The 13,571-nt window shown below is 37.0% G+C and overlaps 1 long non-coding RNA gene across 1 annotated transcript; it reads right to left on the bottom strand.

Annotated features, from left to right (window-relative positions):
- Positions 1-9,207: 9,207 nt before the first annotated feature.
- LOC140242744 (uncharacterized) lies at positions 9,208-11,304 on the bottom strand. The gene is made up of 3 exons (XR_011902151.1): positions 11,205-11,304; positions 10,445-10,508; positions 9,208-9,333 (listed from the first exon to the last, which is right to left on the bottom strand). It is a non-coding gene; the product is annotated as an uncharacterized lncRNA (long non-coding RNA).
- Positions 11,305-13,571: the final 2,267 nt, after the last annotated feature.

Genomic DNA, 13,571 nt, shown 5'->3' with positions numbered 1-13,571 from the left:
GTCTGTTAAGCAATCAAACAGAAAAGGAATGCTCATGAGGGTGTATATAGGATACAAAAGGGATATCTCTCCTTCCACACGAAGGTGATTTTACATTTTCAGACCTGAAATTCAGCGATCTGGTGCAAACTTTTGGTGCAATCTTGGATATTTTTCTAGCTCCCCCACCCCCCCCCCAAAAAAAAAAACAATTATGGAAATGATTTGGACTTTTTTCAGGAAAGTGTTAATGGCAAACTCACGACAGTTAGCTCTTATTCAGCGTGTTCATCATGACTGTGTATGTACAAAGTCTAATGAGGTAGAACGGGAGGCTCTACGGAAAGTGATCTGAAGCACACTTTTTGTGAGAAATTCGGGTAATGTGACTTTTCCCCTGATTTTCCCCCTTTCTTTCTTTTTATTTATTAATCAAAAAGTGTGGGGGTTGCAGCACCCCCCCCCCAGCCCCCCCCCCCCCCCCCCGCTTCCGCGGCCCCTGCCAGAAGATGATGAATCTGGGATCGGCGGCATTGCTATTTTACGAAAAATTCGAACGATTACTATACTTAATGGGCATTTGTAAGTAATCTTATCGATTGCTTCACGATTCATTCGTCATAATATTCATTTGACCACCCTCTCATATCTAACGCTTTGTCATCTTTGACAGGGCGTCTCCTTATCTTCGCTGCTGAATGGAATTCGCTCGGTTACATTGTTTTAACGAATTCCACGGCCTTCGAAGCTGGTTGGCAACCTGTGTTCAGACTTCGTTATCGTAACGCCATCAATGACATTGCCGTGGCTGGTGAAACTCTGTACGTTCTTATTGGTTACGGAGAAAAAAGCCAGGTCATAGTCATTCCACATCTCAGGCAGTCAGACCACTCCTACGATTTGTATCCTGGCCCGGAAGAAAGAATGTATGCAGGGTATGCTATGGAAATTCTTTCCTCGCGTTAGTGGTGTCAGTAAATAGGGATACGTGTCATGCAGACTGTCATGGCCGGCAGACCGGGAAGGGGGGGGGGGGGGGGGGGCGCTCGGGCCCCCAATCCTTTTTTGTTTTTGCATCATACAAAGGAATACATAAATGGCATTAGGTGTCACCACTTTGGCCCCACTCTTTTTTTTTATACCCCAGAACTGGATAAGGTGGCACTAGAAAGAAATACACAGATCTTGAAGTGTGAGAGCGGTAAGGCTTTGTTTTTGCGCTGAAGACCCCCCCCCCCCCAAGGGGCACCAGAAGTTGGGCTGAAGACCTTTTGTTTTTATTTTTTGCTTCTAAGTTCATGAAACTCGGAAGTTGCCCCCCCCCAAAAAAAAAAAATGGAAACGGCCCTGCGTGTTACAGTTTAAAAAGACAAAATTAATGAAACTTTTTTTTTCTTCTAATTTTCACCTTGTACTGTTGTTACGACCAAAATAACTCTGAGAATGATCGCACAAAAGAAACAATCAACTAATGTTCAGGCGGTTTATTAACAGTCATATTGTGGGTACAGACTCGTAATCGGTTTTCACTTCAGTACAATAATAATCAATAGAAACAATTACAAATCGGTTATGGAATCACTTACATACATCCAAAAAAAGTCCCTACAGTTCTCTGGTAGTGTCCAGATACGATGTTCGATGCACAGATGAATGATCCGCGACGCACCGATGAATGATTCCTCCGACGTAAATCCAGAGGCGCTGGTTGCAATAATCCACGTTATAAATCCGGGGTAAAGTCCACGATATATGTCCACGGCGAAACATGCAGAATCCAAACGTTATGACGACCACGTCCAGTTGATGCGTTGAATGATGATTCACTTTATAATGTCCAGCAAGGAATCCAGCCCATCACAGCTTTGCCGTAATAATGTCCGTTGACACTAAAATATGGAGTCTCTCTCCAATGTAGGCAAATTAATTCTCTGCAGGCAAAATGTCTCCCAGGCCTTATCTCCACAAACACAGTTTGTATAGCAGGTCAGCAGGTAACACAGGACTGACTATAACAAGTCGCTTCAGAGCCAGAAGTGACGTAACTCTCAGAGCAGAGGTGTTGGGTACTCTGCCTACCTCAGAATTTCTCCAGCTTATATACTATCCATTCACCCCTTTCTAGTACATTCTGTAATTTTCTCCAACCTGGGGCTACACACTTGAATATTCCAGCAAGTCCAAGTTCCAGGAATCCTGCATGACTCACTGCCTATTAACTATGTGCATAACATCATTGCCAAAATTAACTACCAATCACATTGGGCTACAGGGACAGTGCCTCACTCAGCCAAATATGTAAGCACTTCCTAGAATATTCTGGAATGGGTTAAATCATTCTAGATTGAGTGAGCTATAATGTATTTCCTGTCACATGCATACATGTACTATAGCTACATTGTATACCACGTAGAAAATTCTCCACTGATCTGGTCAGCCTGTATGTACTATATCTAATATCATATAGAATGTTCTCCATTAATCTGGTCACCCCATGTACATACACATTAAAACAACCATGTATATAGCCTTGATACATGTACATAACTACTTGTGTGTACATTTGTGACACTGTTTAAGGCATAGTACAGTTTTAGTAGAAATGGGGCTTCATGCACGTGTTAAATTCTTTTGGGAGGAAATGAAGAAACTCTTATAAAATATGAAAGAGCACACACTACCAGGAAGAATTCAAAGTTTATTTGATAACAATTGGCTTTGAAATGACTGACATATCCGGAAAAAACAGTCCTAGTACTAGTATAGGTAGGACCCATAATTTGCTAGTACAACTTTGTTTGCCTTTTTTCTCATATTTAAGCCATTAAAAAGAATTAAGGAACTTAACTTTGCATTTCTCAATGAAATGAAATAATTTATGATATTTTATAAGTGATTTTAATCATCTCGCAAAAGTTGAAAACTGAATCCCACTCCTCAGCCAAAACTGTACCATCCCCTATATGATTACGTTGGTCCTAGCAATAGAACAACATCTGCAGTGCTAGCACTGATCTTCTGTAGGACGCTGCCGTAATTGTTATCCCAATATTACGGGGAAAATTCATACATTAGAATTAAAAGAGACAAGGAGAGTAAAAACATTTCTTTCTCTGAATTATTCGAATCATGATTTTCTTTTTACGACTTCAGAGGAGCAGATTACGCTATATTTGCAATCAATCCGATGGTGTAAGTTTTAAGCCAGGCATGTCACTGCACTTGTGTTGTCATGGTGCATCTTCTTCTGTCTTCTTTTCCATTAACCTCAGATTCCAACTTTCTTACAATTGTACATGACCACCATATTCTATAAGTTTCAAATATTCTGGTGTGCTTCTTAGCTGAATAATAATGTCTCATTTCATTATACATTTGGTGAGTTTTTTTTTGTTACTGAGAAATATGAAAATCAATTTAAAATTAAATTTAAGCCTCAAATTGAAACTTCACACTTGGCATCTGTGATTTTGTATTATAGTGAGTCAATGTGCTTTGTCTTTTGTGATTGTTGAGCGAGGTGTTACCATGATGGCAGCATTTTCTTTCTTCATCTCACTTGTGATGAAAATTGTACAAATTCCTAGCTGATTTGGCTGACTACTCTAATTTTTTGAGCAGTCGATTAGAAGTTTTGAGAGTAGGATTGGTATTTTTTGATTGACGTGTAAAGCACTTTTTTTTTTTAAAAGGAAATAGTATATAGATATTTGCTAAAAATGTAGGTTTTTAGTATTTGATATTCAATTTGGTAAATGTTCTTATAGTCGTATGGTGTACTATATAAACTAATAATGATAATAATAATAATAGTAATAACGTTGATAATAACAATAATATATATGTATATATATAAATATTCATATGAATGTATACATCTGTAGGTATATTTATGTTTCTTCATATTCTAAATCAGCGAATTTCAAGTACAGTTGTAATTACAAGTACTCATGTGCAAAATTGTGTTTTGAAAGAGACTTGTATTTGTAGTGCATGTAATGAGGCGCATTCTTTTTTACCTATTTAATGTTAATAATTATTGTATTGTATTGTTTGATTTGTACATACATCATCAGGAGCACGCAATTAAGCCTCTAGCCTGCTGTGTACCTCCCTTTTCTTTCAGAAAGTGCAATTGATTTTTTCCCCTCGCTCAAAGTGATTAGTTGGTGATCAACAGCGCAGGTTTCGTATATTCATCATGGTGTTAATAGTTTATTAATTGTTTATGTGTCATCTTTAAATTTCGTGTTGCAATTGTCACCTTAATACCACTGAATAAAGAATGCAACCTTTATGATATTTAGTTAGCTGGTGCAGCGTGTAGTATCGATTTTGAGGTACGACAATGTTTAGAAGCAGAATGGCATTTCTCTTCTAAATCAGTCTAATCAATATGAGCACAAGTCCTTAATGTTACCAATTTCTCAAAATCAGTGTTGATGATAATGAAGACAACATTCAAACTGAATTTTTTGGGTCAAAAATCATAATTATCTTCATCCATGAGTAATTTATGAATGGATGTGTCAGTCTATTTAAGTTTTCTTTAGAAAATGCAGTCATATTCGAACATTTGAAATATCATCTTTTTGCACTTGAATATCATGATGTTTATGATATCTTCAGTTTTTTTTTTGTCACGGTCACGGAACTTCTTGGTAGACTAGTCATTTACGCAACCTGCCAGTTTTCGTTGTTTATAAAGACTCTCACTCTCACTCTCTCTCTCTCAAGATTTTATAAACTAAAGTTGTGTATTGTTTCCTTGGATTGTGTTAAGTCATAAGGAAACCCATGAAAAGGATATATGCGATAAAATGTATCTGATTATAAGTTGTCTGTTAATCCTAGAGACAGAATTTTTCCAAAGTAGCTGTAGGGCCCTATGCTTTCATATTGAAATGGCAATGTGATGAAAAAATTAAAAAAGATACACGAATGTGTAATTTTTTGATTCAGATAAATCAGTCAAGTTATCAGTTCGTACAAAGTATGCTCCAACATAGACCAAGAACTCGGTCTCTTGTTCGGTGGTCTCCTGTTCGTAACTGTTAATCGGAAATACGGTCGGCCTATACCAACGCTCAGATATCTACCTTTCTCTTTGCTGTGCGGACTTTCCGTACTGTTAGCCTATGTGATCTATCCGCGCATACGCGAGTCTAAAGGACAAGCTCACCTTCATATACATGTGGATTGAGTGGAGGCAACGATATTAGTAGAACACATCAGTGAAAGTTTGGGGAAAATCCGACAATACGTTCAAAAGTTATGAATTTTTAAAGTATCTGTGCAATCACTGCTGGAGGAGAAGACTACTACAGTGTATGGTGTCACACGCGTTCAACAATAATAAGGAAAATAATAGAGGATTTCGCAAAACTTGACTTTTTGAATAAAGTGCATATTTCTTCGACATGTTACTGACTTATGTTAGGGGTAATATTATTTCCCCTGACTTCTGAAAGAGAGAAGTCGAGCGTTCTTTTATTATCTGAGAAAAGTGAGAATATCTTTAATTTTCGTTATACTTTCTTTATACAGTTGTACTCATAATGACAGCACAAGCTATAGTAGTCTTCTCATTCAGCCGTGATTTTTGAACAGATTGTCCGATTTTGCTCAAACTCTCACTGATGTGTTCTACTAATATTGCTGCATTCACTCAACCCACATTTCAATGAAGGTGAACTTGTCCTTTAATGATTTTAACGCGTCTGCAGCGTCTTGTAGGCGATCATTAGAGTTCCTGACTATATTAAAAACATGCCAAGTTTTGTGATCGCAAAGGGGAATCTACCCCGTTTCCTAATTGTCCTTGTCGGACATCTAAGTCCGCACAGTAGAAGGAGTGGGAGATATTTGTCTGTTGTGAGGGGCCGACAACTTCATCGATTCATTTAAAACACTGTTTTTACGATTAGTAAATTACATTCAAACTGTGGAATCAATGATTCCGGTCAGGGCACAGAAACTCATTGATGAATATGATGAACCAAAAATAGAGATAGTTGCAGTTTGTCTAGAAACCCAGTGGTACCGTGAACGCTCCACGCGGTGTCCATCGGGATCATCGATGTCATAGGAAACACCCATTTCCCAGTTTGTCTTTCGTACTACGCTGATTATATCAAATTGCCAAGTTATCGTTTTCTCTCTGAATATGCCCCTATAATCCCATCATTCTTGCTTATTTCCCTCTGTAGACAGAATCATAAACATTAGTTGTTTATTGTGTTGACAACAGATTATACCATTTTATAGTGGTTTTGTTTATATTTCAGAAATTAACGAACACAAAATATCCTCTTGTATTTACTATGTATGCACGCAGGTATACTTTATTAAATACATTGTAGTTTCTACACTGCAAAAACAGTGGTGTTAGATTTAACACCACTGGTGTTGAATCTAACACCGGCCGAACTTCAATAAAGGACCACACCATCTGGTGTTGAAGTAACACCGTCTCTGGTGTTAAAATATCCAACACCCATGGGTGTTAAAGGGTGTAAAAATATACCAACACCAGCCTCGGTGTTTTTTCAACACTTGAGGGAGTGTTAAGAAGTTGACACCATAATGGTGTTCATTTGACATCCCAACACCAGCTATGGTGTAAGTTCAACACCCGTGGTGTTAAAATATACCAACACCATCTTTGGTGTTGCTTAGATTATTGATAAGTTGACACCACTTTGGTGTTCTTTTGACACCCTTTAACACCAGTGACGGTGTAACTTCAACACTATTTGTTGTTAGAATCTATACCCCAACACCTGTCATGGTGTTATTCTAACACTTCAAAGTGTTATAAGTTTGCATTATTTGGTGTTTATTTGACACCATAGAAGTGTTGATTCAACGCTTCAGAGTGAGAAATAAATTCCAAGTGATGCCAACTTATTAACAATTTGAAGTGTCGATACCTCGACATCATTTCACACTCTCCACATTCCATCGCACAAAATAACACAGTAATGTAAGTAGGTGTAAGACAGTCACGTGCTACTAGGTTGATCAAAATATTTAATAAATTCTGTTTGTCACAACAAAACACAATAATTCTATTACATGTAATGAAAGCCTCATCTCTGCAATATAAGTATCAAAATGGAATACCTTCGACCCTTTCAGTTGGTTCTTTGATTATCTATGCAAATGAGATACATTATGGCTATTGTAGGCTAAAATATCAAATTTAAATACTCACTCTGAATACCTTTGGCCTTCTTGGCAATATCAAGTTGAATTTTCAAATGAAATTGATACTAGTATTATATCTATCATTCAAATGTTCAAATTGAATTGCCTACTCAGCTGTATAATTCAAATATTCAACATAGATCATCCAATCTGGTTGTAAAATGTTAACATTAAAAAAATTATACTCTTTCTTTTGATCAATGCTATTGCAAGTGACGATACAAGCATGTGAAATTCGGATCATTTAAATAATCAAATGACACACGTAAGGCCTTCTTGGGCCAATATTTTCAACTCGAACTGGATGTAATTGATACCCCCACCTAAAACTTAGAGAGTTAGCTCAATTCACGATATTCTTGTATGCCTTTTGTTGAAAAAAAAGTACAATGTAACAAAAGTTGTTGCCATAGCAAGATTACTCAACAGTGAGATCAGTGTGCGACTCATTTTAAGATTACACTGGTTACATGAGCGAAACCTCAAGTCAAATGCTAGAAAACTGAGGGAGCTCACCCAATTCACAGTATTTTTTGTTTGATTTTCATTTTAAAAGATGGTTGCCATTACATTAGCACTCTGTGCAATATTTCAGGCCAGATGCTCAGAAACTGAGGGAGATTGCATAATCAACTGTGTAAGATTTTAATTTGAAAATGTCACTGCCATGATAACACTTTCTTTGACCGATACAAAAGATGACATTTGCACATTAGCGCACTACAGTGGTCACGTGCCAAATTTCAAGTCAAATGCCTAAAACATGAGGGAGTTATGAGTCAATAACAATATCTTCGATTGCTTTGTATTAAAAAAAAAAAGTTAGCATGGCAACGCATTGTTTAATATTGACGAGAAAAGTGTTTTGCACATCTAGAATTTATCTTGTCACAATATATAGGTGTCATATCTCAAGGTTATTGCTGAAAATTGAGAGAGTAAGCTCAATCCACTTGTAGTTTATACGATTCTCATTACAAAATACCATTAACTTGACAACATACGTGTACTATTTGACAATGACGAAAAATAAAATTTGCACAGGTACATAATACAGTGGTCACACGTGCCAAATTTAAAGTCAAATGCTCAAAATCTGAGGAAGTTAGCTGAATCCACATCGTACTTGTGGATGATTTGTATGAAGATGCTGTTGCCATGGAAACGGATTTATGACCCCCACAAAAAGTGTCTTGCACGATAACATATTATCATAGTGACCATTTGTATCAAATTCAAATTCAAATGCTAAAAAAAAGAAATTAAGAGAGCCGCGTGATCCACACAATTTTGTATGATTTGTTTAAAAACTGCAATTGCCATGGCAACAGATTTCTGGACAATCGAATTTCAACAGAATTGATTTAAAACTGAGTAGCTTGATCCACATTCTGTATTTGTAATCTTTATGAAAATGTGATGTTACCATGGTAATGCATTACTCCATACTGACACATGTAAACTAGCACGTGTAAAAATTACAAGGTCGTTGTTCAATGTCCCCCGGACTAAAGGTAATCACCTCCTCATCAAAACTGTCATCGACTAATGAAGAGTACTGCTTCATCAACTGTATATCATCAGTCTCTATCTCGGTTCCTCCATAGAACTGGACTTGGAGTATCTTCACAGTTTCATTGTCACAATGATGATTCTTCAAGTGTCTTCTAAAACCATTGAACGAATCAAATTATGTCCGTACACAGGCCCCCTGGGCGCAATTTATTGTTTGTCCATCACGCAGTCCATGTTCGTATGGCAAACAGTGAAAAAAAAAAGCAGTTTCAGTGGGAACTCCTAAAGAATGCATCACTTCATTATCTATTTGAAAGTTTAGATCTCGGTTCACGAACTCGGGGTAATTCCAAATGTCCAAAGGTTGATGAGAGGTTTTGCATACCGTAGACAAAACACATATTTAATGTGCTTTGAACAATGTGTCGAAGGCACTCTGAATGATATCACCAGGGTAGGGTAGTACCAAGTGGTCAACAATGAAGTGATATTGGTACACATGTATGTTATCCTTCTGACGTCCTCTGTCAAGCAAGCTGCATCTTCTGATCTTCAAGCAAGCAAGCTGCATCAAGAGCTGCATCTTCTTCTGCTTTCCCTCTTCAAGTGGTGATCAAAACTAGCATCAGGCTGAAAATGTAAGGAAACAATGAAAAACAAACAGACATTGTATGAATCTATTACAAATAAAAACTAGACAAATTTGACTGTGACCTTTATTTCGATTCCATAATGCAATTTGATAGACTCAGTCATACATAGGCTTAACACATTTTATTCACATTTATGATTATTTTAACAGATTTCAAGCTATCACACACACGGAGGGATGGACTACTCAAAACCATAACAATTCAGGCACCACTTCTTGGCAGAGGATAATAAATGCATCATATTCCATTTTACTTAGAGATCACGATAATTTCACAATTAAAACTCACTTATACCTATTTTTTCTTAAAGAAGCTTTGAAATTTATCACTTTTTTCTTATTCGTGACTGATCAAAAAACAACTTCAAAATTTTAGCCTACATATGGGGAAGACAATCTTTAAAGTTCAAGGATCAACTTTGAAGCATTCACGAGTAAAGTTCTCGTCGACATCAGGACATAACCCTGACAAAGGCAAGTGCGCAAAAATATTCACAACATCCAAAAAAAAAAGTTAACCTGTGAAACATTGAAAGGCAAGTGATCTTAATAAATTACATAGTCCAACAACACAAAAAAACCCCAGAAAATTTCCCTTGACCTCTAATTTCTTTTCTAATACAAAAACAGATCATAGAAAGTAGATTAAACTCGTAAAAATCAATTTCATTTTCAGAATACCAAAGTACTGTGAGTTCTAATTGCCTGTCCAAAATGACTCATAAAGGCTTGTTCAGATATGATGAGACAAACTCCGGCAACATTTTAGTGCACAAATCAATGCGATATGAGATGGTAAAAAACAAACAAATAAACAGATCAAAATGCAACAAAACAAAACAAAAACACTGAGGCAAGAGGAATATATTTTGCCAGACAGTGGCAAGAAGTTATGGTGCAATCAAGCTCAAAAGTAAGTGAAGATACAATGTCATGAGTTTATCTTTATCTTATTTTTTTTTTTTGAGTCATGTGCGTTCATTAACATAATGAAAGTGGCGTGGTTCGGCGCACCATATCTCAACACTAAAAATATCAGGGGGTTTGTCGCATCATACTTGAACAAACCTTATAGTCATGAAGACTTACCTTTTGAAATCGGATAAGGTAGTCTATAGCCAAAGCCACAGAAATCTTGCACAATCCTTGCGCCCTGGTTCACAGGTGGAAGCAGATAGAGTACAAGAAGGATTTGCAGGTTACTTACATTCTATGCTGTGTTGTAAGAAATGCATGTTATATACAATATATTCTACGACTCATTAACAAAGTATCCAGGTATCAACAGAAATTATCAGTGAATTGCACTGCATAATCAGGGAGCATTAAGTAAAACATATGATCCTTCATGTTGGATGAACCCATGGGTTGTTGTGTGGCTTCTATAAAAAAAAAACAAGAAAAAAAACTCTTCTTTATTTCATCAGCATCTCCAAAATAACAAAATTACATTACATATTGATTTGTGACTGTGAACTTTTATATTACAATTGAGTTTGGTGACATCCATTCATCTGCCTTTGAAAAATCAAAGTCACAAGATATTTCCTGCATTTTTTTGCCTAATGAAGGGCTCCTGACCTTTGATTATTGACCTCACGACCCTCATCGACTCCAGGGAAACGTTTGATAAAATGTATTGTCAGATACAAAGATTTCAGCTACTTATAAAAGTTGTCACCAATGACAAGTTTTGCGGAACGCCCCCTTGATTTACATAGCCTTACCAAGTTTCATTCACAGATGATTGTTTTCAACTTGCGGCATGATACACAAGAAACGATATTGGATGGATAGACATCTAGAACATAAAAAAGGGGGCTTTCAAAACCTATAGTATTGTGCATACCCTGACTGCTACCAGGTCTGGTGGTACACTATTTGATGATTGCTCCAAGTCTCATGAATCCACATCAGTTTTCCGCATGTGTTCTCCCAGCAAACTCAACAGCTTGACTGTGATGGTTTCTGAAGGCTTTCCTCTTGCTAGCTTGACAAGACCTTCCACCAAAAACTGGCCACTGCTCAAAAAAGCTTGGCATCGTTGCCTGGGAGAAGGAGTGAGAAGTACTGTTCAACCTGCAAGTGTAAGGACCATGAACATACATAATTATCAAGTGGCTACAAGTCCGCAAACTGTCAAACTGGTGCGCAAGGTGTGATGCACTGGCTTAGGATTCAAAGTACTGAACATCCACATAACTGCACTAGTGTATTTACTGTATACAAGTGCATGAAACAGATTTATCTTGTGTGCATGAAAGACTTGATCAGAACTGCAGAAAACAAAGGGTTTTGTTCAGGTGGCTTCAGATTAACTCAGTCGGTGATTCTATTATATATACCTACTTGAGATATGCTCATAATTTCCAAGTTCGTTTTAATTAGCCAGCAAAAGGGGGGGGGGGCAATAATATCCTGCTTCCAGATATTCAACATCTTTATGCAGTGTACATTTATGCAAATATTATTTGAGGAGAAATGGAAAAATCAAATGCCATTTTGCAATTGATCTACTCTCATTTTCAAGGTTTTTTAGATAGATAATAAAAGGTCTTTTTGCAATTCTGTCATTTTCAAGATTCTCAAGTGCACTATTGCACAAGAGGCATATTCCAGAAGGGATTTTTTTTTTTCAAGAGATTATTTCAACAAATACTACCATCAAAGTAGACGTATATTCCCTCACCTGAATCATGAAAAAAAGCGATGATACAAGTACATGTATTCCATTTTGACTCATTTGTGAAATTTAGGATCAGTTCTCAGACAGAGAACAACTGTCAGTTATTAATAGGGGCTGTGATTCTGTTTCTCGCTACCCTTGAACTCGCACCTTACAATTAGATCTAGTACATGTACACTGTCTTAACATGGACTCGGTGGAAATACCGGTTTCACATGCATGTGACGTCATCAACTTTATAAGAGCATATTCTTATATAATGTAAATTTGCAAGCGGTTAGCAAACTCATAAATAGTAGTACTCATATTAGAAACTAGTTAGTAGATTTTAACGTAAGATCCACGCGCAAACACTAGCGTCCTATATAGGCCCCTACGTTCCTCCGTGTAGCTACTGAAAACATCACGTAACCTGTTGTGATAAACAAAAATCGGGTCGGGAGAACCCCCCACCCAGCCCCTTTAATAGGGTATCTACGCTCTTTTTAGAGCGATATTTGCTACTAGTACCTAGTACTAATTTAAACCTAACAGTTTGGACCTAGAACAGTTACAGTAGGCCCTACAAAAAATATAGTAGGCCTAGGGGCCTACCAGTATACCTACGAACATGTACAAACCTACGAACATGTACACACAAACATTGTCCGAACTTTGTCTTCGTGCACGTCAGTAGCGGGTCGGGTTCATTGGTTACAAATGATTTGCACGCTAACAAAGATCCGCACCAGAGCCTCAGAGGTTAGAAAACTACATCAATAACAATACAAAATGCCACGGAACCTTTTATATTTAAAATTTGATGATATTTTTAAAATGCAATTATTGGACAAAGAAACCCTCAGCGAAATTCGGACTCAATGCACCGCTGCAGCGCGTTGGTGTTATGGTCCATTTGGTTGTGGCGTTCTACAAACAAGTACACTGGGACCGTTACTTTTTTATTATTATGTTAATGGTTTTTCATCATTTTGACCTTAATTTTACCGATGTGTATTGTTTGGAAATGAAAATAAAACATGAATGAATGAATGAATGAATGAATGAATGAGTGAGTGAATGAATGCATGCATGAACGAACGAACGAATGAATGGATTGATGTGCCCTCGGCTTTGTTATCTTACTTAGAAAGAAAAGAAAGTGTACTTCCTTCTCATAGGAAACATGGACATCAGGGGACTGGTATCTTTTTTTTTCATTTTACTGAATAGACACAAGTACAAAGTCAGCTTTTGTCTTGTAGCTCAGTACTTACTAGTAAATCATTTGCCGTTGTATAAATGTAGGATGTAAATGTGGATGTATTTCGTCATATGAGTTGTCAGAGTCATTGAAGAGCGCAAACATAAGAATACTGACAAACACAAACCAACTTTATGACAACGTCTATCAGACCTTATTTCTCTGTTTTCAATTATCCCAGATTTAATTTTGAATATGAATGCACAAAGGAACAGTATTGCCAATTCTATAGCTTTATTACCAGCTATAAACAAATTAAAAGAAAAACGACAAATAGGTAAAAGTCT

This window comes from Diadema setosum, chromosome 19 (assembly GCF_964275005.1).
Source record: "Diadema setosum chromosome 19, eeDiaSeto1, whole genome shotgun sequence".
NCBI classification, from domain to species: domain Eukaryota; kingdom Metazoa; phylum Echinodermata; class Echinoidea; order Diadematoida; family Diadematidae; genus Diadema; species Diadema setosum.
Note: the sequence above shows the minus strand (reverse complement) of the source record. Positions and strands in the feature narration are given on the sequence as shown.